Source organism: Calonectris borealis, chromosome 10, assembly GCF_964195595.1.
Source record: "Calonectris borealis chromosome 10, bCalBor7.hap1.2, whole genome shotgun sequence".
NCBI classification, from domain to species: Eukaryota; Metazoa; Chordata; class Aves; order Procellariiformes; family Procellariidae; genus Calonectris; species Calonectris borealis.
Genome location: NC_134321.1, coordinates 21,533,887 through 21,561,810, shown reverse-complemented (window position 1 = coordinate 21,561,810; position 27,924 = coordinate 21,533,887). Strand labels below are relative to the sequence as shown.

Genomic DNA, 27,924 nt, shown 5'->3' with positions numbered 1-27,924 from the left:
TATTTTCTTGCCAATCAAGAAAATCTGTATTCTCAGCTGCTCATGGGTAATAGATGAGCAATGTTATTCATCAGCAGGCTTCCAGTCTCCCAATGTTATTTAGGCTGGATTAGCATCCATTCCTCTGCTGCCACACCATGTACACGTTCTACTCCACACTTTTCCCTTCAAAGATGTCACTTAATCCTCCCGTAGGGGCTCCTCAGGATCGATGCATTCTACTTCAATTAGTATCTTAGTACTGCCCAGACAACCCTTCAAAGCAGGAGCAGATTTCTAGGTAAACACATGGAACAGATCTGACAAAAAAAATGTATTTTCACACTGGAACAAATTAGGGAAATATTGATCTTGCACAATGCCTATGAGTTCTCTCACCAGCAATAATTCCTTGCTGTTAGAATGTTATATGTAACAGCTTTCAAAAATTAAAAATCAATATAGGATCATTTGTCTATTTTACAGCAATTATAAACTGAGGCTCAGAAGGGTGAAATGGCCACAACTATCTAACAGGAACTGATTAATAACCTGGAATTGGAACCTAGTCCTCTTTACGAAGACCATATCTTGCTCTATGCCATAAAGATTTTCACATCAGTCAAAACGCACGTTCTCTGGAACTAGAGGATCGGATGGTTGAGTGGCTGTAAAAATTTCAAAGTGCAACCGCTTCCCATACAGAGGTCAGTATGGCAGTCTATGATGGATAATGTTCAAGTTTGCAAAGGTCACTAATTTTGTTGACCGTGAACTCAAAAGAATAGCTTACATAACGCCTATCCTTTTCCTCTCTCAAAATCAGAGTGCAGTTCGCAGCATCCAAAAGATTTGTCTCACCAATTTCCATGTATTAGAATGAGCACTTTAGTAGTAATTGGGTATCCAGATTCCTGGGGAGGTTTTAGCATCAGAAGTCTGCCTATCTCGCCATAAACAACTTCCCTCTTCACCTGTGGAGTTGATCACAAGAGGGGCAGGACAGTAGTAAGCCAAAACTCAAACCAGTATGTAGTAAAAGCTTTGCATAGAATAAACCTGGGAGAATCCTGAAGGATAAAGTCAGCTAATCCCAGCTCCAGAACAGGTTTCAAATGCAAAGCAGAAAGAGCCTCCATTTATTATCAACTGTTACAATCATCATTTCTGCTTTTCTAACATTTATTTAATGTAGCTAATTGGAAGTAGTTCAGAGTAGACTGAAGTCAGGAGGATACCACTTCAGACTACTTCACTGTGGTTAAGCACAGACAAGGAAGATTCAGAGCGCTAGTGGTAAAGATTCCTTGTATCACATAACAAATCAGTACAAGCTACAGAAAGTGTTTATCTACACTAAACAATGCAGTCCAGCACCAAGACAGTTAAAATGGCTCTGAAAAAGCTCGCTCAGCTATTGCATGCAGCCCAGTTGAATAAGCTCATCAACTCACCCACTGTAGCATTTCTAGTACCCAAGCTAATTTGCTGAGTTAGGTTTATTTGCTTGACTGTGTTGGCACCGGTAATTTCAATGCTATTTTCATCACTGCAGTATGTGGCTTCTGTTGCCCTCAATTAATATTTGTCAGTTTATCATCACAGTGTCACAGTTTAGCATACTTTAGCGATGCAGTTGAGTGAGTGGTACACAGCTGAAAAACAATAGAGCGCTATATTAATACACTGAGCCAAAGGAAAAGTAGGCTTCCCAGCCTGTGTTCATGGAGTAGGCAAAGACCTTTGCTCAGTGTGATCTGACGTTGTTCCTTATGACATTATTGTGCCCATTCACAGACTTCCCGACTATCTGTTTATTTCATCACTTTTGCATCTCCATTTTTACTAGTTCCTGACCTGCTGAGAAGTGACTGCCACAGTAGTGAGGGAGAAAGGGGGAAGGAAAGAGTTGACTCTGCTGAAAACAAAGCAAAAAACTCCTCTAGTCTCACATGCTATGATTACATATCGTGCTTTTTATCTAAAACCTAAGTCCATCTTGTGCTCTCTTTCTCCTGCCTCAAGTATCTGAAATTTCTCTGAATTACCTTTTTTCCTAAGAGAAGTCTGCCTTTCCAAGCAGTATTCAGATAACGAAAAAGAAATATGAAGAATATTTTTCTTCTCCCTTCTGTCCCTTATGCCACGTAGAAATGGCGTATTATTGGATGCAAGGCTATGGCATGATTACTGAACCAGCTCCTAGAGAACCTAAGATTATGGTGACCACTACGAAGTATCACTGATATCAAGTACAAAGATATAATGTTTGAGGGATTAAAAAAACCAAAACCTAAAAATCCCAGCCTATTTGTAATCACTAAGCAGACCTGCATGCTATTTGTTGCAGTATTTAGTTCCTGGTTTGGTTTTGTCTGTACTACATAAGCCTGACAAGTATTCCACACCTTTTCTCCCACTTCAGCTCATAGATCTTACAGCTCTTCAGGCCAGTCGTTGCAAAATTTCTCATTTAAGACCATCCACTACATTAAGTCTGACCCACTTGATTGAAAAGTGTTGCCAAGACCCATAAATAGGAACCCTTTATTGGCATCTAAGGAGGTAGCAGACAGCCATGGCTAAGAACCTTAGTTTCTCAACTGCATTATAAAACTAAACAAGCAATTGCTAAAAAGCTGAGTAAGGTTTCTGTTAAGAATGGGCTTTATATTTAACCAACAGTTATACTAACTGTGTCATAAAAGTGGATGTATTACTGTAATTATACACACACAAAACACTACTTCAAATCTGAAATGAATGTATTTCTTCACTGTCTCACTGCTTTAGATTATTTCCTTTTAAAAATAATAACAACAAATATGTTCAGACCAAGGAAAATGTTAAAGGTGGCAGGATCTTTCCAAGTCCTGAATATCCCTCATAAAACTGCACTTCCAGGTCCTACCAAGCCAAAAGCAGCTTAATTGCCTGCAATTGCAATTCCAGCCACTACAAATCATATACAGCTCCCCCATGAAAGCATTAAGAGCTAAGACTTAATTAGCATCCCTGATTAAATAGCAATTCATACAGCCATTATATCATCCAGCTAGGGAGCGCAGTTCTCTGAAAAAGCAGTGAACGAAAAAAAAAAAAAAAAAACAAAAAAACCCAACCACACACACCTCCTCCCCCCAACCCAAAAAACTCACCACCACCTACTTTCTTCAAACTTTATCATGGCAAATGTTCATTATTTATGATGGAAAGGCTACTGCCAGACACACTTTGAACACTCCTAGGCAAAGTTTCCATTTACAAGCTTGACCTATTTGAGAGATCACAGAACACAATAGAAATCACAGTAATTATAACATAAAGAAGTGCAGAGAGAGCAGCACCAATACTAAGCATGAAAAGACTCCCACAGGCAGTCATGTTTCAACAGCCTGCAGTACTGGGGGAGGAAAAGGGCACAAAAAAACCCCCAACAAACCACCACAACAGAAAAAACAGCCTAAAGAACAAGCATTTCTGAAACTCAGCTCAGCTCCTATTCTTCCCTTCTTCCACCTCACACTTCTGAAACACATCATCGTAGGAAAAGATTAACTCCTTCTTGGGACAGCTGGGATTGCAATTCTTCACCCCTCCCTTGCTCTTTTGGAATCCTGAAGTGATGGAAAAAATTGAGCAAGAGCAATACTATGAGGGTATATATCCATACAGACATTCTCTCCATGTTTGGATAGGACAACCATGGCAGCAGCCAGATATGAATATATGCTGTGGTAAGTAAGAGCTGGTGTTCTGCTGCAGCATTTAGTTCCTGGAAATCCCTTCGTTTCTGAATTTCCAGTGCCTGCATATACTTATTCACCTATTGGTTCTGTTCAAAAGGTGCCAGCTTGTCCCTGTTTCTTGCTGGATTTGGAAAGATCTCCAGACAAAGAGGAGCAGCGTCTGAGTGCACGTAGTAGGTAATACAACAGAAACAACGACATATCTCCAGACAGCTCACACACTGGCCGTGCTCTCCCCAGGCTGGAAGGATCATGTCAGCCCCTTGTGAAGCCTGAGAAGAAGCTCATTTTGTGATGCCATGCCAAGTAGGAAAAATTTACAAGCAGCAGCGATGAGACAAAAACAACAAAGAATTATGGAAAGGGAACAAAAGTAACTGAGGAGCTCATGTGCAATGACTATCAAAGAAGAATGATATTTTAACAGGATTAGAGGTATATAGGTGCCAGAATTAGCAAGATGGACCCTTTACTATAGCACAAACTATCAGTTTTCAAATCCTGAAGACAAATGATTTTTGGCTTTTAATGATAAGGCACAGGGTCAAGAACTGATTTATAGGTGAGGTCCTGGATACTACCCTAACTACTCTAGGGGAGCACATTGAGATTTTGGAAGCTTCTCCCTTAGACAGTGGAGAATTACACTGCAGTAATATTCCTTCACTCATCCAAATTGGAAATCTTAGATAAGTGAAATAAGTCTATGATGAGGATAAATACACTGACATATGACAAGACTCTAGGAAATTAGCTAGACAGACAGAACAATGACAGATGGGATATAAGAGAAGAGGGAGTTACTGTATTTAGTGTTTGAAATGTCATTTGGATAGTGTTCACTGCTAATGTGCCTTCTGGGGTTTGCCAAGTCCTGTTCCATTGGCCTTCAGAAAGCCAGAGGTCAAATTTACATGTAAAAATCTGAATACTCATTCATATTTGAGCATTCTCTACCTATGGGTAAAAAAGCACTTTCTTCTTAACTAAACTTTCTGGAAAAAGATCTGTTCTTTGCAGCATAGTTTAACAGTCCATCCCTTATGCACTATACACACTCCTGAGTTTCTTCTAGCATTCCTCATTTCTGTCTCTTATCCCATTTTACCCTCTTTTCTTTACAGAGATCTTGGAGTAGCATACATTCCTGTAGAACTGAAGGAAACTCCTTTTTCCATCACAATCTTCTCTTACAGTTACCACCTACTAAGTATTTTATTGGTATTTGATACCAACATTCAAAGTATTGCTTGCTTCATGATGCTCAACAGCCTCACAAGTGAGGTTTCTCTTTGTCTATCATTTCTCTAGCTTAGTCAATGCCACTGGTTCTACCTGAGAAACCAAGATTTTTGGATGAGGGCCTTCACAGTCCCAAAGAACTCAAGGCTATCATTAGGCATGCAAAATAACTTACAGATGAGTCTGAAGCAGTTTCAGTTATTTGCACTGTAATACATGACTGCTCAGTTGAAGAGAGAAGCTTGGAACAACATATGGTACCAATTACCTATATCCTCCTGTAACCAATACTTTTTCTTTTCAGATACAATTTATCTGTACTGCTTGGCAGCTCAACTGTCTCTCTCTCTTCTCTTGAGGAATACTACCACATGCAGACACTATTTATATGGTAGGCAAACTATTTCTGCAACCATATTCTTCACAATAAGCCTATCCTTGTGTCCCATCCAAAAAGTAAGTGTCATAATTTGTGACTGTGAAAGATGCCTTGGCACTTTTTGAAAAGTAAATCCAGAGTCTTGGCAAAATTTCAGCTTTGGTAATTGCATTCTGTCTATCTGTAGTTCTTCTTTTCTAACAAACAGCGGATGAATTCTACCCCAGATGTGACTGGTAGCATATCCCAGGTTCCAGGAAGCTGTTCAATCAAAGAACAAACTTAATAATGAGCAACATAATTATAAGCCTTGTTTCTCATGTATCTGCTCTACAGGTATTTTTATGCTCTTTTTCAGCTCCCAGAATCCCATCACAACAATAGCTGGACTCAATAGAAATCACAGGAGTAAAGCTCTTTCTCTTTGAAATGCTGGTCAGAAACCCAGAGAGAATACCAATGGCACATTAAAGCTCATTTCCATCAGCCTACAGCAGCAACTTAGTAGTGTTTAGTTGCCTCCCATTTAAAAGTTTCCAACCCTTCGCTAAAAAGAAAGTCCCACAGCCACATGGGTAATAGTGCCAAATACTAGCTTCTCACAAACAAATCTAAAGGGAAAAAAAAGTCTTATGTATTTTGGAATAATGAATTTGGCATCATTTCCCTTTGCACTGTTTTTAAGGCGCATTGTCATATTTAAGAGCAAAAGTAAAACAAAAAAATTGATTTGCAAAAGCCAATTACAAAACAACTTTCCGGGGGGGGGGGGGGGGGGGGGGAAGAAAAGGAAAAAAAACCACAAACTGACACACATGAAAACTGCTACTAAAATCTCCTCAAATGACATAAACATCTTTCTATCCTTGGGTTATGTCTCAGGGTCCATTAACTTCAAACAATTTGGAAATGAGTACAACACGCTATGAAAAGCACTTCTTTAAAAACAGAAAAACAAAGACAGCAGTATTATGAGGTACCATGTTTATTGTATACCAATGGAACATCCTTGCTCAGTTTATCAATTTCCAAAAAAGCCTAAACATGTGAATTTTGTAGTGGCAGCTCTGCAAGCTCACCGGAGATCTGAAAGGGAAGAGGTGTTCTGAATAGCTCATCACTTGTTACCACCCCCCAGGCTGAACACTTGTCATAGTGTCATGTATTGCCAGGTACTCAGCAATTTGTTGCAAAGGAGAGTGCTGGATGTTCACTAGCCCTCCTGAACTAATTTTTCTTACTTTTTGAAAACAATTTTCTAGGCCATCTAGCTGGGAATGTCACCTTCCAAATGTGAAGCAAATAACTGCTGCCTTCTCAAGCTCTAAGAGAACACAGCTTTCTGTAGTAGAGCATTACTTTTCTTTTTATTAAATACATACAGCAGTGATGGCACAGGCAAAATACAGCATTTTTTCATAACTTAAATCAATATTTGATGAGAATTACATATTTTCGCTCTTTAAATCTAGTTCTGCACTTTTTTTTTTTTAAAACTAAAATTAATAAGATTTTCTTTAAACTAGTGAGATTTAAGCACATGCCTGAAATTAAGGTAACACCCAAGAAGTTTAACATAGCTGAATCAGGGCCATATACAAGGCAAAGTTGCTCTGGCCAGTATGACTGAGTGTGAGGAGATGTGGACTGGATGGTCATCTCTGCTATGTGTCTCCTAAGATAGGTTAGAGATGTCATAATGTCCCTCAGTCTTATTTCCTTTTTGTTATTAGTTGTCTGACTGCAGCAATCAAAAAGCTGCGTACTTGAGCAAGACCCCATTCAAAAAAAAGCAAGTATGGTCCTTCACCCTCCCCCACAGTTTTTCTCTTCACAGCTATATTACTTATGTGGTATAGCTGAAAATAATATTAGCTGGGGGCTGTTCTGTATTGTTTGTTTTACTTGGGTCTGCATACAAATTGCTTAACCGTTCTGATGTTCATGAGCAAGCCAAAAATAGCTCTGCTGCTTCTCCCAAATTTCTATCTATGCTGTGGCGATACCAGGAGGAAAGCGTTCATGAAAGCAAAGAGGCATGGTTCCAAGAGAGACCTGCAAGGGAGGAGATGGTTCCATTTATTGGGGAGGGCTAAATGTCCTTTTTTTGCCTCACTACAAATGGTTTGATTAAAAAAAAAAACCCAACAAAAACCAGAATCTTAATAACTGGTTCAAGGCTTCACAGCAATTAAGCGAGAGAACCCCAGTAAGCACTTAGTTCTCCTAGCCACAGAAACCAGAAAAGTTAACAGAAACATTTAAAAGATGATCTTACTTCAATGAATTTTAAAACAAAACAAAACAAGAGGTAATATTCAGTACCAACATTTCTGAAAAAATTGCTGAGCCTAATGCAAGACCACTGACCAGCAACACCCCCCCTCATTGCAGAACTCCTAGGTAATAGCTACAGGCACAGGGAATACAGTAGAAAAATCCCTTCCACTCCCTCCACTGTCCCTGGTGCCTAGATGGCAAGAGAAGGACAGAAAGAAGTGGACAGCAGGCAGAATATCTCCTTACCTGCCACAGAGAATCCCAAGGCAGCTCTTCATTCACGAGAGGCTTTACAACTTTGTGACCAAACCACCACTCTACCCCGTGAACAATGAGTTTGTAGAACTCAGTATGGTAAATTCACGGATTTTAAAATTATTTTTCTACTTACTGACTAAAGGTGGCTACACAGACAATCTTCCAGTGACTCCTGTTCACCTACCGAGACAGAAGCACAGCTGTCCGCATTTCACCATAGCAGCACTTGGTTTTAGGAAGGTTCCCTAACCACTTTGTTTCTAGGTTTCAAGCTGGGAACACTGTGGTCCTACAGAGTTGTAGTATTTCTACAGGAACTAAAACTGTCCCTCATGCTTCACTCCTGCAAGTGCATTCATCCATCCATCTCGTGAACCCTTGCCCTCACACCACGAGCTTGACTGAAGCTCTGAAAGTTTGGAAGTAAAATGCTTTTCCCATTATACAGGCCTCAGAAGTCTCAACTGAAGTAAGACAATATTGGTCCCACAATTCTTCCAGCCTCAGAAACAGGAGGCTGAAGAAATACAAGCTCTTTTTGGGAATACAGAGTTAACCTTGGAAGGGAAACCATTCAGAAGACTGAGAACTGTCCCAAAACAAATACTGACCTATATAACATAATAGGTTTTGTTTGCTGAGGCATGAGCAGATACTACTTCACTGATTTAAGTGAATAGGCTCAGTGCCAAAGCTATCAATGGAATTATATCTGCTTATGCTGCTGGGAAGTTCTGCTCTTTGCACAGCATTCAGTGAGGTGTAAAATGAGGACTTAATGTTACTTGCTTGGACTCATTTCAAAAGCAATTGCTGCACCTGTTCGTACCAACACACACACAGAGTAAGTTCTTTTATTTTTCCCAGAACCCAATACCATAAAACCTGGATTGGAATAATAAAGCTATGATTTATATTCCTACACATTTCTTTATTCTTCACGAATCACCTCCTTTCTAAAATGCATTCATTTTCCTAAAGAAAAAAAAAAAACAACTGTTTCTGCCTATTAGACAATAACTGATTCCTTGCATCTTCTCTACACAAGAAAAGAAACCTTTCTGTATTGCACAGTACTGGGTAGGAGGAACATATCCTGGCTCCTCTGAAGCCGTATCTTCCGGGTATTAACCAGGAAATGGAGACTCCTACAGAATAATGCACAGAAGTTAACTGTATGCCCCTATGAGTGTAATAAAACAACAAGTGGCAAAACAAGTCAGATTTCTTCACAGACAGTGAACTGCTATGCAGTTCTTATCTGCATAGCACAGACAGAGTGAAGTGTTCTCTCTTCTGATTTAGCTCTAAGCCAATCTAAAGCAGTCATAATGGACTTACTCCAAATACACTGCCAGACTGCAAGGATTGTGCAAACGGAGGGCTTGGTTCTGTTAAGCGGTGAATATCCTCAGCTGCCACTGGGAGCTCGTGTTACTTTGAAGGAAAAGGGCATTAGGCTAAATGGAGCAAATTTTAACAAGCCTAAACAAACAAAAAGCACACCACACTATAAAGGTATTGCAGTAAGGACAGAAATATTCACCTCTCTATAGCTATGAAAATTTGCTTTCCACGATCAACTTGGAAGAAGCAGAGAGCAAGCAATCTAAGTGACATGCATATAATTTCTTGATTTGTTCAAATTTTTCTGTAAGCAGTTCAAATGTAGACAAATAAAAAAATCAGCTCATACAGTGCACACGCATGGACCCGACGACCTCCAGACATTCTTCCCAATCTAAATTTTCTATGATTGTGTACCATGAGATTTCATGATGCCCACCACATCTCTAAAGGTGGCACACTGCTCGGAGATCCTAGGAGAAGAAGGAAGAAGTGTCAGGCCCAAGTACTGCAGCTTCTCTTGCTTAATTGTTTATACTAAGACAGCTGCTGTGGATAAAGCTTTCCATCGAGGAAAGCAGAATAAATTCTCCTGCCCTTTTTTTTTTTTTTTAAAAAAAAAAAACCAGAACAAATAAACTCGAAATATTATTTCCTACTTGTGCAAATGTTCACTGACATGCCTCCAACCAGTAGAGGATACGCTATATCACCAGTTTTAGACTTCCATCATTCCTGTCTTCAAACCATATGACCTTTTACATGGCTACCTGTTAAAAGGGACACACCAGCATGTCTATCAAACTCTCATAATAACCTTAAGGGATAACTACATTCAGGGCAAGGCTAGTACATTGTTTAAGAAGGCACAATTTTTACTTGCTCGCCACACTTTAGAAGGGCCAATGCTACTTTGTACATTTTTATAGTTTGTTCTGGTTTTTTAGGTTTGCTTAGAGAAAGAAAGCTTGTGCAATGGCTATCAGCAAGTCAACGCTTACCTCAATGAAAGGTAAGGGGAAACTGAGGAAAATTGCTTTCTCTTATGCTATGGAAGCATTTGTGGGTACCAAGTACTACAATTAAAAAGACAGAAAAGAGTAAGGCTTGTCTATTTCTTACAACTAATATATAAGAAAAAAAAACAAACCTATGGTAGCATTATTTTTTAAATATATGACATTTCCAATTCATTCACAATATTTGCAAAGGGAATGTCAAAGATTTATATGTCATTAAGAGAGCATTGATAAAAGATCACCACTGGATTATATTAAATAAAGTGGCTGAATTTTTCAAAGGAGCCAAAAATACATACGTGTGCATTTATCAGTGGGATTAAGGTGTCTATCTTTCTTAGACTTCTAAGAAAGAGAAAAAGAAAGAAGTACCCTGAATGATTAATGCCTACTTTGGTTCTGAAAGACTAGATTTAATTATGTTTTGGTCCAATGGCTGGCACAGACTAGGAAAGGAAAGATGTAGATGAGAGCAGGAAAGGGATTACATCTGCCAATCATATCCACAAATAGCACTACCATTTTTAAGATCCATTGGACCAAATCTTGAAGCCTTTTATTAGCAAAGAAATTCGCATTAACTGAGAACGTTCCACACAAGACAGCACTCCATACCTTGCATAATTCAGCTACTGAATACAAACTACCGTTTCTAACTCTTCCAGTATTCAATTTTTATCATGCATAACATACTCCAGTGCATACAACAGCTCTTTTTAGGGCTTATCACTGCAAGATGACAAAGTGTCAGCTTTAAGCTACCCTTGAAGATTCCCCTTCCCTGTAAAGATGCCAATCTGAGATTCCACAAGCAAAGGCACGTTCTTGTTCTGTCACGTCAGCCGCTATAAACAACGGCCTGAAGGGTGCTTTTCCCCCCTCCCCTCTCCTGTAAACAAAGGATGTCTTTATTCCTGTAGTAGTAGATCTTTCACGAAAACTGTGAATCTTGACTGCTACATGGCAGAGATAACTCATGCTCCTGCTAAATAAAGTTCCCTAGAAATAAATCATGATGTTGGAGACATTTATTTGCAAGACAGTTTAGACATCCTCAAACACAACTCATTCAATGGTATATTATGCATTTCAGATTCCTCTGCACATCTCCAACCAGTGACAGAATTTCACCTCTGATTTTAAGGAAGCTGTCATCATTATTCAAACAAAATATAGAGCCTTGTTCTAAACTGAATGCAGATTATTTTCATTTGCTGTTCTAGAAGTGGAAATATTTTGTGGAAGCAACAGCGACATTAGGTAGCTGGGACTGAATTAATACTATAAAAAAAGTAAGCCGAAGCAGCATTCTTTTGTGATACCCATCCTCCAGACAGAACAGTAACCAATTCAGCTTTCCTGATGAAAATAAGGACCCTCCCCCACAAAATGTCATGGCGGCCCAGCTGTCATCCAGTCAACATTTTATGCTTCCCATAACCGTGTCTAAATGCACAGCACGGCATTGTCCACTACTGTAAGCGTATCAAGGTCAGTGGAGCTATGGCTTTTTGCAAAGATCACCGGCTTTCTCATTTACACTTCCAGCCTCTCTTCCAGCTCCCTGATTTCCACTACAAGAGCCTCCCGCTGGAAAAGCAACATTCATTTCTAGCGGCTGTGCATAAATCCTCCATCTTGAAGGTAGAAGCATCATGGAGAAAAACTGCTGTACAACTAACATTCATAGCTACAGAATAAATCTTGTTACAAACACTCACAGAAGATAAACAACAACTACACAATTACTTCACACACAAAAAAAGCAAATGCCTTTAAAAAAAAAATAAACAAAGCAGTGTGATCTTAACTAGCCCAGCCCAGCAGAAAAGACAAGTGAATGTAGCGAATCTACAGAGAGGCTCACAATGTTTTTCACATAGAAACCAACTCAGCATAATCATTGATAATATAAGTAGAGCAGAATGTATGGCACCCATGTAAATCTTCTTACAACAGCCATTTTCTGCTGAAGTGCATGAATACAGCATTGATGAATAAAACTATGTGGAGACAGCCATACATTTTGCTTTCAGACACAAGATAGGCTGACACACATGCCAGACGCTAAGTGTAATAATCACTTGTGTTCCTCATTCTGACCCAATGTTAGTTCTTAAACAATTCTTAGGGGTTTTTTTGTTTGCCCCCCCTTTTTTTTTTTAAATGGCTACAGCATTCCTCAACTCAGAATTTTTTGCATGCTTATGCTCCTAATCCAGAAGCAAGCAAGAAACAGCGACAAGTCTGAGGTACTGCAATTTGAGGTTGTTACCTGCTGCTATTCAAAGCTCTTCAGCTGCAAGCTCTTCTCTCAGACCTAACTTCTTCAAAGGGCCCAGTGCCAAATCCCACACCTGCTGGGGAAAACTAAATTACTTAGAGCAAACCTGCTTACTACCACCCAGCCAAAAAGTAGCAGACCAAGTGGAACAAAATGGTGCATGAAGGACAAAAAATGCCCACAGTTATGTTCCTTGGTCATTCTTTAATCCCAAAGGGTCCAAGCAGAGGCAACCACTCTTGCAGCACCAAGTAGCAATCATTTCTGCACTGCTTCTTCCACTGTTGCCAGAAGTCTCCTATGTGCAGCAAGGCAGGCAGGGAGTTGGGCCTTGATAGTTTTCATCTGCTTTCCAAAGAGGACACCAGAGGTTAATGCTAGATTCTTTCCATTGTGGCCATTCCTTTGTAGTGTTAATTATTTACATGTCTTCCTATCCACAAGGGAAGTACAACTGATACATCTTTGTGCAATTACAGCTATTTTTCCTCATTCTGTGCTGCCACAATAGGCGCGCATTTGCTAACAGCTTAGCTGTCCTCAATCTGCACACCTTTGTCACCCCCTAGGAAGAAAACTGCCCATAAATCTGCACACTTTTTTTTGATTGCTTTACTATATGTTTATCAGTGTTACCCATCATCAATGTGATTTTTAGACTGTCTGCATGGAGCAAGGAAGCAGCTAATCTTGACTGTAAATACATGAATGTGATTAATCCCCACAATATGTTGTGGCAAAAAATAAGCTGCAATAGCTTTTGAGGGAGCCTGAATACAGTGCATTTCAAGACAACATCTATATAACCTCTGAACAAGGAAGATTATTCCCCTGCCCCCCATCTCATCTCTAACATCAGTACATCTATAAATGAAAAGAATTCATCTGTAGCCACAATACACACGGCTTTTAACTAGCAGGTACATGGACATTCACATACTTAGCTGCCATATCTTAGGCACCTCTCAGCAATTCTTTTCTTTAACCACTTGAAGCAAACCAGGATGTAAGTAGCTCTGCCCTTGCAATGCAATTCTGTGCAATTTTCTACAACTTCAAAAATAGCGGCAAAAAGAAAATATAGTGGTCAATATTTTACAGGATTCACTCAGAAAGAATTTGTTCCTCAGAAATAAAATAGCTTTTGTGTTACTCAGAAGACAAGGCAGCAAGTCCTTATATAAAGAACAAAAGAACAAACTAAATAGGGTTGCCTTTCTAATACTGTCAGTGCTGGCACAGATGTGATCTGCAAATAATAGTGTGTGGTTTTTTTAAAATAGACTTTAAAAAAAATTATTTAGGAAATTTGTGGCGTTTTTCAAAGGTCCATCTAAGCATTTCCCAAGCCCGTATTTGTCCATTACTAAACTGCTTTGGCTAAAATATATGTACTCTCTTAAAATAAAAACCATTCTTAGATAACTCTCATTTAAACCTTCCCCACCCCGAAGATTTTATCTTCATAAACTACGCATTTATTTTTATGTAATCTGCATAAAGAAAGATAGAAGTGGAATAAAATGCTGAAGGTCAATTTTCAATATAAAAAAAGTATAAAGCTGTAATAAATAAATTCCAGCAGTCACAGTTCAACTCCCTTTTGTGGGAGGAATTATACTGAGACAAATCAAAATGTTCCATGACCTCTCTAAATTGCTTTTGAACATTGTCCTTGAGCACCTCCAATTCTTTATTATTTATATCAAACCCAATTTCCATTGGGACTACACTAGTAGTATGTCATCAGTCTGTAAATCTGTCAAGTCCCTTGGAGACCCTTGGCAACCGCTTTTGTAAATCTAGCAGCTCCTTGGAAACTCTTGTTGTGTAAAATCAAAATCACCTTATGCTCAGTGGAAATTGATATACTTGGAGTAGCTGAATGCAAATGTAGGAAAACAATCTTCCTCACAGCCCTCCAAGTGTCGCTGTGAAGCGGAACCATCAATCTTTTTCAGCCAGCCATGAAGATGAAATGGTACCACATGTATCTATGCACTGTCAGGTATTGCTGCTTCCTCTTGAAGGCTTAAAGGCTGCTATGAGCACTTGAAAAGGGAGTTCTGAATAATAAACCATAGATAGTCTCCATTTGCTTGTATTTGAAAAAACAGCAAAATCCTTCCTGTACTCCTTAGAGGACCTAGATGCCAGGGCCAGATTCACAACTAGTAAAAATTACTGTTGATCCATTCAAGTCACTGACCTTTCCAAGGTAAGCATCTGGCTCATTTTCCTGCTGTTTTCTTCAGAAATATTCATTCTTATTCCCTTCTCAACTACACATGCTTATTATTGAAACATTATCGTATTCAATCCAGCAACCATTCTACATGCCAGAGTTTTTGGGGTTTTTGGCACGATAAGGCAGGGGGCGGCAGCTGAATTTCTTATCAGACCTGCACTCTTAAAATCTATTCAGCTACGGGGTGTTAATCGTTACTTTATAATCACTCAATTCCAATTTAGTACAGTAAACAAGGTAGATTTACAGAATGTTGTACACTAGATGCTACACAAGACCTTAGCAATCAGCAGCAGCTTTCTGATTCAGTGGAGTTCAACCAAGAAAAGTCACCTAAGGGATACATGGAAGTCGATACATTTGGTAACCTAGATGGTTTTCCATAGAATGACAGCAGCAGATTCCCCGTCCTTCACGTGCGTTTGTTATCTAGCCCCTCAAACACTACTTTGTTCAGAAAAGATGTAAGTTGAAAAGATATCGTGCTATAAACTCAGTCCCTGCCTTTATCAAATTTAGCACCGTTTTGTCATTGAAAATTCCTAGGGGCAATGCAATAGACAGACATCAACACCATAAAGCACCGCAAAGAGTAAGCATATTCACTGGCATTCTTCATGGGCACTTCCAGCCAGGCTGCTCTATGTATTTACAGACATACATACATGTGCCTGTACTTAAAAGCTGAGTTAAAAGCTTTAAAAGCTTTACTTAAAAGCTTTACTTAAAGCTTTACTTAAAAGCTTTAAAATTATGATAGTACCAGGACAGTACCAGATAGTCTAAGGACAAACAAGGGACAATCAATAACTGTGCCACTGCTAGATGTTCGTTCAGAACCATATTACCATCTTGTTATGGTGACAAGCCATTTCCAGCTGGGTGCACAGCATAGGCCAAAACAAAAGTTACAACTGACAAATTCAGTTCCAGTCTGTTCACTTTTATCCTAACTGAAGCACTTTCTACTCCAAGCAATCATCTTAAACACCATCAAATGACAGCAGGAGCGTAACTGATAGTAGGAAAAGGCAAGAACTGTAGACTACACACACACACACACACATACATATACACAAACACACAGTGTGATGTGTGTGTATTTGTATGTATACATACACACACATAGGCAAACCTCACCGGCTAATCCCTGGACACCTGGCAGAAGGTCCAAGTCTTCATTCACATGGCAGTGGCACAGGGCACCACTCAAACTAGGTGCAGCAGGAAGGGCTTAGCCAAACTGGTGGGTGGGTGACACCACTGCAGTCAGGTTTCACTAGGCGGGAGTCTTACTAATATCTAAGGCAATGTCTGATGTCCAAGTTCACTAATCAGTTCACTTACTAAATTCAACATGTATTTTGTTTCAAAAAAGACTAAGGATTTCACCCACGAATTACTACATAATCCCAGAAAATGTTAAAGGGTTACAAAAGAAATGACAAACTAATGGTTTAAATTAAACATATCAGAATGCAGTGCCACTAGTCCCTTACTATGTTTAAGTGGTCTAAAATGTAACTGTCTATACATTACAAAGCAGGCATCTTGGTTTTAAACAGGCATCTTAGATGATATCTCAGTTTGCCTTGGCTGTACCAGAAAAAAACCCAGAACAGCTGATCCTGTACAATCAGTTTTTTGAATTGGCAGTAAAACTAGGTACTCTGCTAGGATGTGGTGGTAGGATCTAAAACCAGGAATAGTAGTCCAGAAAAAATGGAAATAGTAGTCTAGAATGAACAGAATGGATATCTGAGCACCCCATTTGAGATGACCCGTACTATAAGGAAGAAAATTTTTACAATTTACACTGGCACAGGTTGCCCAGAGAGGTGGTAGATGCCCCATCCCTGGGAACATTCAAGGTCAGGTTGGACAGGGCTCTGAGCACCCTGATCTAGTTGAAGATGTCCCTGCCCATGGCACGGGGGTTGGACTAGATGGCCTTTAAAGGTCCCTTCCAACCCAAACTATTCTATGATTCTACGATGAACAAAGTCACACAACCCGGCAAATGATGCCCAGAGGGCACAATAGCCTAGCATTTCTAAATATGTTCTCTCAGACACAGTTCTGACAAATAACACCTCACATATATTTTAAGTTACTCATCTCTCCCTCGAGATAAGTATCTTACTAGAGCAGACCCAGAAAACCTCACAGAAAAACTCACAGTTCCTAAAGTTCTGATACTTCTAAGGTAGATTCAGACAACACCCAGAGATTCAAACAGCATGAGGTAGGTATAAAACAATATAAATCATCTCCAAAAACCTTGTAATATCAATAATTACACAGTATCTTCTCTAACAGGAGGTTTTCCAGGGATTAAAAAAGATAAAAAAAAAGGCAGAGACCTTCCAATAAATGTCAGGTGTCAACAGGATGTTTTTTTGTTGTTGGGTTTTTTTAACGGCTGCCAGAAATTTGTGTTCTGACACAAACTCCTCATAGTGAAAAATTTGGGAAAGCAGATCTAAGAAAAAATTTAAAGGGTATGTATCCCCACATATAACCTGGGAGGAGGGGAGCAGTAGGTTTGATTCAGTAACATCAGCACTGGGGAAGCTGTGACTTTTACCATTAGAGAGAGAACAAGTGGCCAATTGCTAGCAATCCTGCTGAAGGCAAGCAAGAGTGTTCTGGCATCACCCTTCCCAGGGGGGTAAAGCTAGAAGGACAGCTTTAATTTGTATTATCTCATCTGCACAATCATCCTGAGCATTACTGGACTCAGCTGCCTTTCACTGAGGAACAGTGGCCTAGAGATCTCATCTGAGTAAAGGCAGCAGGATCCTGAAGCAGAATATGAGCCCCTGTTGAGATCACATGCCAGGGCTTACCTGCAGTGAAGCAGCGCTTCACTAAGTAAACCACTGATAGACCTTTGCTGGTCTATCTGGTGAAGATCTGGGCTATTGGGACAATTACTAGAGTTTCTCTGTTGTTATTCCAGGACCCAGAAAACTTGGGCTGCAGAATTACAGCAAAACCAGTCCTGCTTCATTCATTTTTATGCAAGATCGCAGACAATTTTAGCAGCCCACTAGTACTACGCTAACCTGGTAGACCCTGCCACTCTGAAAGGTGTGATTTTCATACATTTAAAGAAAAAAGAAGCTCCAATCTCGTTCACACAGAATTCCTCCAAATTAAAACCTGCATGTTTTACCTTCCCCCAGCTTGGTGAAATGACCAATACTGCACTCATCCTCTTGGCTGTCAATGAGTGTGGTATTTCTTAATCACAATATTTTGCACAGCTATGCCATTAATTAGATTCGCAAGCTGGAACAAAAATGAACTTTTCAGTGGCATACCAACACGAGCAATGAAGAGGTACACTGTGGAACTGTGATACTGTGTAGGTGTCCAGGTGACGAGCCACTGTACGAAACATTATATAGGTGAAGGTTCAGTTTCCTAAGGCCTTCTATTGTCACTTTTAACTCGGGGCACTCACCCGTAGTGCCTCAGTTCTAATACTTCATTAACTCCAATTTAACACAACAGTTAGGACACTGTCAACTCAACAAGAAAAGGCTGCAAACCTAACTATACTCTCAAGTAGTTCTGACCCCTTCTTCTCCCCTCACATGTAAAAGTCAACTTTTTTCAAATTAGCAAAATCTCTCTGGATTTAGTCCAGCTGACAAGCTTCTCTCACTTGCTAGGTGGAATACAGGGCACAAAATTTATAAGGAATTCAAGAAATCTTGCAATCAATATGCAGCACAGATCTCTGCACTACAGCAGTTACATTATCTTGTGTGGCACATGCACTGTTCCCATGGCAACCAGCATCCTTCATCCAACTCCATTATTACGGCTATTTGAGGCTTTCAGAATCTCTGGTGCCCAAGCCATGGCTCAGAGCTACTTTGTGCTAATAAGCCTCGAGAATAAATACAAGAAGAAAATACAGCAAACTCAGTTTTGGTAATCTATAAGCAACATGGAAAGCAAGAAGTGGCATGGGAAATACAATTCAATCAGCTAAGGGGAAGCGACTCTTACATAACAGTCTTCATTAAGCGAGACGAACATCATGCAAATTCACTATAGCCTTTTAATTCCAGAAAAATTAACAGTCAGCTCAGTAAGTTTGTTGATGAAGAATGGCTTTGTAATAGGTATGAGGAAACAAAAATCTTACTGTACATCTATTGCAATATTAATTTCTCTATCATTGATATAAAATATATCTTTATTTATAAAAAGGACTGAGTTTGTAACTATCTGCAGAACAGTTCAAGAAAACAATTTGATTTTTACCTTTTTATGATGTTCAATATTAAAGTTTTAAAGGGCTATTATAAAAATCTACAATCTTTATAGTATAATCTGTATTTGGTTTATATAAATTGTCCCTAGATACTTTAAGTAAGCTTTCTCTATCAATACCATCTTTTTTTTTTTTTTTGGCATTTAAGCATTTCCACATCAAAGCATTATAGCAACCTCATTATGCTTTGCACAGCTTAATACAAAGTTTCTCTTAGTCACCAACCAGGGTATTTCAGACAGAAAATAAATAACCTAATTTATTAAAACGACCCTTGACAAATCATCCCTAAGTTGCTAACTAGAGGTTTTATCCCTGTGAAATACACAGGGGTCAGTAGGAACAGAAATGCTTTGAAGTTGGAGGGTTTGAAGGCTCTTAAAAAGAAATGTTAAAATAAATAAAGAAGGCACTACACTAGAAAATGCCCTTACAATTGACAAAGGAGACTGACAGGCTGCTGAATCCAGCTGATCTTTAGCTACACTTAAGCTTAATTGTGCTCAGCAGCTGTTCAGAAAGAACAGCAATTCTTTAAGTGTCTTGAACACCATCTATCCTCAGCTACGCTGGCCACATTCAGTGTCAGGTCAGGTGTTTCCATTGCTGTTGAAGGTAAGCAAGGTCAAAAGCAAGGTCAGTCTTCAAGAACAGACCCGTCAGGGAGATGAATGAAGCCAGCTGGTGCCACTCTCAACCCCCCAGCCATTCACAGAGCATCCAGATCAACAAAGCCCAGTTTCACGTGGCCTCTATGAACAGCTGGAACAGCAGGTCTCACGAAGCTTGCTGAAGGAGGAGTCTTTCTCCCTTCCACTGCTGCCACACTCCAGCTCCAAAGCAAACGCTGCGCCCCAAACTAGAGCGCAGGAGGGCCTCTGGCAGGTCCTCTTCTTTTGGGCTCGAGAGCGGTAGTTCAGGGAGAGTAACTGATGTTACACTTGAAGTATGATTTTCAAGCATAAGTGATAAATATTTAAATATTAGGTTCTACAGAAAATAAGAGAAAAGAACCTTTCTACCGCTGGTAAATGAGCATGCTAAGCATTGTGGAAAAGTAAGTAAAACATTACTTGTTCACAGCCATTGTCATCATTATGTGTACGTGGTGCTGTTTGCAACCCGAAAGCCTCCTGACCTGCTCGTGCCCTCACCTCGCTGTTCCTGCAGCTAGCAGTGTTTTATCAGCTCTGTGCCTCGCACCAGTCTCCAGGCTGATGCTGCCTGTCCAGATAGGTGAACTCATTTCAGGAAAGTGAAGAAAGCATGATTACTATCTGAGAATGTAACTTCCATAAGATTTAAGTGTCTTTACATTTCAGGCTGAAGGCACGCTGCTATTCAACTCTAGGATGGATTTTGAATTCTGCTCATGTTTGACAGCTAGTGAAATCAATGGAATTAAATTCAAGTCATTTGTACCACTTAAGCCCACAAAGAAGCTTAACATATTTAATCATATAGCTTTCTGCTATTAAATAGTTTGCAAGAGGAAAAGGAATGGAATTTTCCATGTACGCCTTCCCTTTGGAACCTGCATAACAAGTTTGCATAACTCTAATTTTCTTGCTCATGAGATTGAAAAACTGTGTTTTCACAGAGAAGGTATGGAGAGATGATCCAGGAAAGTTTAAACTGCTCTTCCTTTTTTGTGCTTCAACTAAGGGATGGCTGCTTACTTCCAGTTGAAATGCAGGTTCTGCATCACCCTCCTATACGTAGGTTACTAAGACGGGACACTAAGAAGGGATACTAAGATGGGACTGCTAGGTGAAGCAAACCAGTAGACGCAGCTGAGGGAGATGACATTGTGTTACCCTGAAACCCATCTGCTAAGCTAGAAAGGATCTATCACACAAGAGCAGCAAGATCCTTGAGGAATGATATTCTTTCAGAAATATCAAAACCCAGTTCAAATAATCCCAGTTAATTTTAATTTCGGAAGGTTAGATAGTGCTCAGAATTTTCTCTAATTGCATATTCCTCAGAATAGACTCCTCTGGTTGCTCTGTAATCAAATCATAATTAAAGCATCTGTGTCATTTTATCTATCCCTTCCTGCTATTTGTAGCATTTACAGAAGGCATGCAAAATTTCCAGCATCAAGGCTCATCATCAGAGCAATAACAGGGATTTGTGCTAGTGTGACTGTCAGAGTGTCTCCTTAGGCTTTAATTAGCCTTTAAAAACAATTGAGGAAGAGAAGAATACTAAACAGTGCCCCCCTTGTATCCACAACTGGAGGCCATGTTTTATTCCTGTGAGACTTGTTTTTAAAACAGTTGCCTCATTTCATCTCAGCTTCACTGAGAAAACAGTCATACAGTGGGGAAACAGTTGCCGTAGCCTGAAATTAAGAGGTATGTTAAACAGCAATATCACCTTGATAGAGAAAAATATTTTCTCTTTGAGCACTGTATTAGTTGTCAGACTGAGTCTCCACTACATTTCAGCCAGGAAAAAAAAAACAAACGAAAAACAACCAACAAGCAAACCCATTCCCCTGAGCTGTATCACTGAATCCCCAAATTAACTAATTCTAGGGTTCAGACTGGTGAAGAGTTGGTGGTATGTGCCCTTTACCTTCAAGGGCATACTGTAAGTCGCATTTCAGAAGAAAGGTGATTGCACAAACTGTGCAAACTCTCCCCCTCCCCTCCAAAACTCACTACTCAGAAGTGATGAAAATGCTGAGCAAATATCTCAGGGAAAACAGTTTGCATCTTGAGCTTAGTTTTATCTATTTTGCATCAGAGGGAGAAGAAAAAAAAGAAAAGAAATCAGAATTTCTTGCACAAGCAGAATTCAAGATCAGATTGGGACAATTTACCTATGAATTTTTAGTTTGTATTGAAAGCAATACATTGATTGGTAACTGAAAGCATATATTTTTCAAATGAAAATTTTGTGATGTATTTATTCACCACCGACATGACTTTTTCTTCCTTTCTTCTGCCCTAAATTTTAGTCTTACTACACGATTTTGTAAAGTTACAGAATGAACCTCAACTGTGTAGGCATTGCCTGATAAGCATATGAATACAATTGGTGTCAAAAGTACTGATTTTTCACTGTATGCTTTTCATTATAACTATCACTATTATCACTCTAATTAAACATTAAAATTGTTATTTTACACAGAAAAGATTCAATTTACACAAATATTGTTCTAAGACAGCGCTTCAGACTAAAATCAGCATTAAGTTTGCTAACAACATATCACATCTTTTAAAATATAAAGATCAAAACTGGAATAAAATCAAATTTTTCCAGCTTAACAAATCACTCTATTAATCATTCTTAAATAACTTCTAATTTTGGATGATGAATTCTTTCAGAAATGATTTTCAGTGGAAAAGTGATTTTGGAATAATTGATACCTAAATGCATTAATTTAAGTCTTAAATAGAAAGCCTTTTCGTATCTAATAGATAATGTTAGCCACCAGTGTGTAAGGCCACATCTGGATTTGATTTTATTTCTTTTAGGTGGTTGTTGTTGTTTTTGTATTTTGTTTGTTTGTTTTTTAAACCGACAACAGTGGCACATCAGAATTCCTACAGAGTAAGACAAACACAGATTACTCAAAGCACTGCATCAATTACAGCTGAAGTCAAAGGACTTGTACCTGTTACACCTTGTGGGTTCCCTGTAACCCACAGGGTTCTTTTGTAACAAAGAGCTGTCATTAATCCAATACAAAGCAGAACTATTGTTAAAAGAGTGGCATTTTCTGCACATTTAAGTCTGATCAGAGTAGCAACACGGAAATACCAGAATGTACATGTAAATGGTTTGGGTCTGTTTCCTTGGGGTAAAGCCAAAGCGTGACCTCTCATGCTAATGTTGTTGCAACTACACTAGTGCAACTGCCAGCAGCATTTAGTCCTTGGTTTGCAGATTACATCAGCTCTATTGTGGACATGGTTAGCGTCTTCTGTGTTCACAAGCTTGCATGTTGGCCGGATCTTGAACAATTAAAATTATTGCAAAATACATTTGTGCAAAAATAAAAAAAACAAAGGGTTTCTTGGAAAGTAGCAATTTGTTGTTCATGTTACACTGTGTGACTTTTCTTCTTCAAATTCCTTCGTAACGGAAAGGAAGGTAGAGTACATATAAAAAAATACATTTTTAAATTATTTTACTTCCTAGTATATGAGGGACCAAATCCTGCCTGCATTCTGAAAATAGCACTCTTTATGCAGCTGGCAGATTTTTTTTCATCAGTAAAGGAGATCCAGGTGTAGATGAATTTGCTTATCAGGTTACCTTCCAATCTGATTGAACAAAACACATTTCAAATATCCAACTGCCAGCGTTGCCCTTATAAAAGGCTCACACAAGTGGCCTGAAAAAGTCTCAGATTTTACAGATATTATTTTCCCCTTAAAAATCTAAATAAAAAAAAGTAAATCCAATAATCCACTTGGTATTTCATCCTATTCTCACACAGAGCTTATGACAAAAGCAGAAGTTGGAGCTGAAATACTGGCTATCCTCACACTGGCAGTCAAAGGACATGCTTCTGGAGGCAGGGGAACAAAACACCTCAGTTGCTAGAAGTTCTGAAGCATATCACTTGGGTTTTTTTAAGCCAGATACCAGATAATTCACCTGTGATCTGAACGCAGCTTAGACTTGCAGTAGATAATACAAGTCTAAAGACTGCATTCCTTATTGCTATTTGTACAACAAAAGACTGTTGCCTTGTCCGTTGTTTTACTGAGCCACTGCAACAACTGACTTTGTCTTTTACATGAGATCTGTCACGACTGTGAAAGTGTTCGCTGTCTTTCTCTGTTTGGCCACATCTGCGCTGTCATCGCTTGTTCAAAGAGGTCAGGACTGCAGAATCAACCTTCCATCACAAGCATTCAGAAAGGCTTTGAGGTGCACTGCTTTCTGCATTTTATGTAACCAAATGTGTCACCATATTAAAAGCACAACCATGCAAATGTCACAGATGACCATCTAACATGCAGTTGAAAGGCACAGATGTGTCCCCAAGTCCACATTCATTTTTCGTTTCCAACATTCAAGGCAAGCATGAGTTAGAAAAAATCATGGCAAGTAGAAAATCCTAAGATAACTTGAAAAGAAATTGTCATCAAGGATTCTCTTCAGAGATAATTTTTTTTTTTTTTCCAAATCACTTGTTCGTAGTTGAGTCATCCCAGAAAGCATCTAAAACATGGAAATTTGTCACGGCATATAGGATCATGAGTGCAGAATTCTTGCAGATTATTTAGAAATTTCCTTTTTGCATCCATAGCTTGGATTGCACTTACATGGTGAATAGATTCAAACATACAGTCAAAAGCCTTTTCCCCCAATACCTTCCTATTTTGCTTGTTCCCAGTCCTCATGTTCAATTACTACTCTATTATACTTAATAGTGCCATCAATGCTGCAGTACTTTAGCAATAATAGAAGCATCACATCAGCAGTCAGTATCTTCAGCAAATACATTAACCACCAACTCGCCCATGCTAACAAATCATTATTTACTTTTGAAATGCATTTTAGCAACCCACGATATTCATAAATCAAGTGAGATTGGTGTGTGCAGCCTCTGAGGGTTATAAAAGACAGACTCAGCTTTTAACTTTACCAAATGAAATTACATGTTCAATAAAGCAGACATGAAAATTGCTTCATTTCTCCTTTTTCCACATGCATATGAAACAGTAAGATTTACACACATAAAATACACAAAGCCCTGTCTAGAATATTTCAGACTCACTGGGTATGAAGAAATTCATGATCACAAAACAACTATTTATCGTGAAAATAATTGCCTAAAATTTATGCAGACCCATGCTCATATTAACACACGATAAAAATAAACTGTAAAAACTAGCAGTCCATGCTGATCATCACCAAATGACATCATTTGTACCTTTAACCTCAGAAGAAGCAAAAAACGTCAATTTCTTACACATTCTATAAACTCCAAAGATTTAGAACTGTCTTACAAGGAGTTCCCTACGATGCCAGTGTTGATATTAAAATGCTTCAAACTTATCAATGGTTAAATTATGCTACCTAGCTAGGGAAAAAAAAAAAAAATTGAGCTGTCAATTCTTAACACAGTATTAACATGGCAATTTCTGACAGATTTCATCCATTTACCATTAGGACTGAAATTTATTTTGGCAACCGAAGGACTGTTGTTTTATCTGTTATGTTTATCTGCTTATGTTTTATCTGTTCCCCCTGCCCCACCTAAAGTATTTAGATTCACACACTTTAAATGACTTGATCCTCAACAGTGCTGAAGTTCCACATACCCAATTAAAGTCAATTTGAACTGCTCAAGCTGAGTGTCTTTGAAATTCAAGTCACTTTCACACCTGCACGCGAATTTAATAACTCCAAGTTTTAAATCACTGCCCTTCATATCTAGATCTCCACGTTTAAAACATAAGCTGCCAAGTTCCTCAGATTTTGAAGAGACCAGGATCAGCCACTGTCACTTTAATGTTCCACCTCGTCTCCAAAAGGACCGTCTTTTTACTAGAGCTCAGTCTGATTCATTGGAATTTGCCAGGCAGGTCAGGAAATCCCCTGAAGCAAAGGAAGAATACTAAGGAGATGGGACATGTATATCAAATCTCATTACTGTTCTCTTATGAGAATCAATCAAGTGAAAGGACGTGATGATGTCATTATGACATCATTTACTTTGGGATTAGAAATTCATAGCTACTTAGCAACCAGAGCTGTCCAATACAGAAGTAAGAGATCCAGTGGAAGATGTTATCATCTGACCCATTTACTGCAAGATAAATATTTCTCAATTCTTGTTTCAAGACTTTAAGACATACAATAACTTAAGAACCCCATTGTTTCAAGTACAGAATATTAGAAATTTAGAAATAAAACATTCTCTCTGAACCTTTTTTACTAACATCCATAACAGCTAATATGCACATTCCCTCACAGTCGTCTTCCTTTTCACCTTCTCATATATCTAAACCCTGAAAATGCAAAAAGAAAAAGCTTGTGCCAAACAGACTTTATTAAGAACTACAATCTCTATCAGAAACTCAAACCTCATATAGTCAAGGGAGACTAATATAATTGCATAAGAATGCAAGCTTAGAAAGCATGTTTATTTCAATCAACTAAGCTGAAAACATCCAGTTGATGAGCTCCAGTATCTGTCAGAAATTCCAGCAAAAAAAAAAAAAAAAAAAAAAGCTTTGTGCATGAAAAAAGAATTGGTCATGCTACTTCTGTGGCTATTTCTGGGACCTGAAAAGGTTTTGATGCCCGGAATCTATGCCTGACCTGATTTTCTTTAAAGTTCACTCATCTCTGTTGAAAATACAGCTTAAACGAGTTCTAAAGCAACTGAGCAAAGATAATACATGAACTGAAATTATAACTAAATCTTTAAATCCATTATCAACAAGCTAGAAACAGAGCCCTAGACTGACACTTCATGTTTTCAAATCCATGCTCTGCTACAGACTAACAGAGCATTGGAACACATTTAATATTAAACGAAAGAAAATAAAACACTCCACCTTCTGGAAATAACTTTTATTAGGATGAGGCTGTTTAAGATTTCCATTGAAACCAGAGCTCCACGTTCCCCGAGAGAGCCGAGGAATGCCCGGCAGCTCAGGCAGACCTCCGCTCTCCCTTCTTCATTTAGAGAGGTACCTGTGCCTTTATAAACGCACACGCGGATAGAGGAAGGCTTAACAGATCCCAGCAGCGACTGCCCGTGCATTTGACAGAAACCAAGTGTCACCGCAAGCCCCCACCAGCGCGACGGCAACAGGCGACCGCCCGCGGCCGTTTCCCGGGCGATTTACCTCAGCGGCTCCCGCGGTCGCCCCCAACCCCTCCGCGGGGCCGTCTCCCCTCTCCCCACAGGGCTCCGCCGCGGGGCCGTCGCCCCTCTCCCCACAGGGCTCCGCCGCCCTCCGAGGAGACGCCGCTGGCGCCGCCTCAGCCTCCTTCCCCCGAGGCGGCTGCGTCCCGCGCTGCCGGCAGCTACCCGCCCGCCCGCGGAAGGGCGCGGGGCACCGCGGTGTCCCCCCGCAGGGCGGGAGAGCGCCGCCCGCCTCGCCTCAGGGTGCCGCGGCGGCCGCGGACCGGGCACGGAAAAGGACTGAAGTTTGCGTTCAAACGCGCACACCTTACCTGCCGCCGCGGCGGCGGCGGCGGAGGAGGAGGAAGAAGAAGAGCTGCCGTTGCCGCCGCCAACCGGGCCGAGCCACCGGCGCTGCCCTCCCCGAGCGATAGTAATGTTCATTTAAAGCTCGGCGCCCGCCGCTCCGCCGCGCCCTCCCCACGCAGCAGCGGCCGCGCAGCAGCGGGGCCGGGCGCGCGCCGCCCCGCCCCGCCCCCAGCCCGCCCCTGAGGAGCGGGACCGTCGGCGGGGCGCGGAGGCGGCGGACGGCGCCGGCGGCTCCCCCTCAGGCCTGGCCCGCCTCGCCTGGCCGCAGGCCGAGATCCCATCGCTCTGCGTGGAGGCGACACCTCTTACCAACTCAGCCGTTCCCCCTCGTCCGTCTCCGGGGAGGCTCCAAGACCCTGTCAGGCAGACCCGTGCCGGAGATCCGTTCCCTTGAGCAGTTTGGCGATTGCCAGTTTCCCCTCGGCCCAAATTAACAGAAGTTGAACAAAGAAGTTAAGAACGGCAAGTCTGGGGAGCTACTAGAAAAACTAACAGTTTTCTGACCGAGTTTGAGTGGCGCATGTTTCCAAGTGGAAGGTTATCTCAAACAGGAAAGCTTAGAACTGTGCTTTTAAAGTGCTGAAACGTAGGTACGTTTCCAAACTTCCTCAAAAATGTCTATATGTAGGAAAAGAAATGGTCAGAATCGCC

The 27,924-nt window shown here is 40.1% G+C and overlaps 1 protein-coding gene across 2 annotated transcripts in view; it reads right to left on the bottom strand.

Moving 5' to 3' along the window:
• The window catches only part of SLC6A1 (solute carrier family 6 member 1), a 61,356-nt gene extending 33,946 nt beyond the window's left edge, over positions 1-27,410 (bottom strand). Inside the window, exon 1 of one of the 2 annotated variants that reach the window (XM_075159344.1) lies at positions 27,237-27,410. The gene's annotated coding sequence lies outside the window, so the exon portion shown is untranslated. Of the gene's footprint in view, positions 1-25,369; positions 25,654-27,236 lie in introns of those variants that run through there. The other variant, XM_075159345.1, reaches the window with a different exon arrangement.
• Between the last annotated feature and the right edge of the window lie 514 nt (positions 27,411-27,924).